This window comes from Cyprinodon variegatus, unplaced genomic scaffold (assembly GCF_000732505.1).
Source record: "Cyprinodon variegatus isolate N-32 unplaced genomic scaffold, C_variegatus-1.0 Scaffold164, whole genome shotgun sequence".
Taxonomy (NCBI): domain Eukaryota; kingdom Metazoa; phylum Chordata; class Actinopteri; order Cyprinodontiformes; family Cyprinodontidae; genus Cyprinodon; species Cyprinodon variegatus.
In genome coordinates this window covers 158,839-159,981 of record NW_015150617.1, presented here as the reverse complement: position 1 = coordinate 159,981, position 1,143 = coordinate 158,839, and the positions used below count along the sequence as shown (strand labels likewise).

Sequence of the window (1,143 nt, the reverse complement as noted above, 5' to 3'; positions counted from 1 at the left end):
GTTTGTAACAGAACGATGAAATTTCACCAGATTTTGAAAGTAAAATAGATCGATACCGCAATTTTAAAACACTATTTGATATCAGCATATGAAAATATATTTGAGTTTATTATTTTTCAAAGTGTCAGAAATGGATAACAAAACTGCTATTTTCAATGACTACTTATTTTTGTCCAGCTTTAACATCGGTATTGTTATCGGTTATCAGCATATCGGATATCGGCCAAAATCCCAATATATCGTGCATCCCTAGCCGATACCGATACCATCTGTTTGAAATTGATGTGTGTGAATATATGAAGAACTGCCCACTATTTGGATGTAAAATAATTGCCATCATGGCTTTTTCAAGCTGCTTCCTACCTTTGTTAAGAAGGAAAAAGACTAAAACAAAGTGAATCCATTAAAACATTTTATTGCCTTCCTGGAATGGGTGACATTCAGCCCAGTAAACAGCGTTGAGAACACAGAGGTCATATCCTTGGTATTTTCCCATTTTTTTTTAATTATTATTATTATTTTTAATTCAGAGAAATGTCAAAGTATATGATGAAAATTGTTCTGACTTTGATTGGTGTAAAGATCAGCATGCATTCTCATTTGTTAGAAAAAAAAATGTAAGTTCACAATCGGGTGACCAGACTTCCTCTTTTCCCTGACATGTCCTACTTTCCAAAATTTCTGGGGGGGATTTCAAAATTGTCCATGATTTTGGTTGAATACAATGCAGCGTGTAGTCGTAAAAACACTGGGCACTCGAACCAAGCCGTCAGCACCGGGGCTGGAACCCTGGTGGATGGGGGCCGGGAGCAAGCGGAGGTAACAGAGGTTTCGTCAGCGTTTTGAGTCTGTGTTTTTTTTCCTCTCTTGCGCTGCTCCCGTGTCCCGCATCTCGATGTAACATCATCAGATCTGTCAGATCTTGACTTCCCAGAGGTCCATGACTCCCAGTTACAAGTTAAACTTAACATGTTTTCTTATTAAAAAGACAGACTGCAGAGCTTCTACATATGTTGAAATTTTGTTTCTAGCATCGTCATATTAGTAAATAAGTTCATAAACCTTTTTAAACAGAGAGAAATAGGGAGAGCTGCAGATTCAAAGATGAAACAGATTTATATACATACATATACATATGTATAT

At 36.7% G+C, this 1,143-nt stretch overlaps 1 protein-coding gene across 1 annotated transcript in view; it reads right to left on the bottom strand.

Annotated features, from left to right (window-relative positions):
• Positions 1 to 1,143, bottom strand: part of npas3 (neuronal PAS domain protein 3) — a 444,436-nt gene that overhangs the window by 329,949 nt on the left and 113,344 nt on the right. The window lies entirely within an intron of this gene.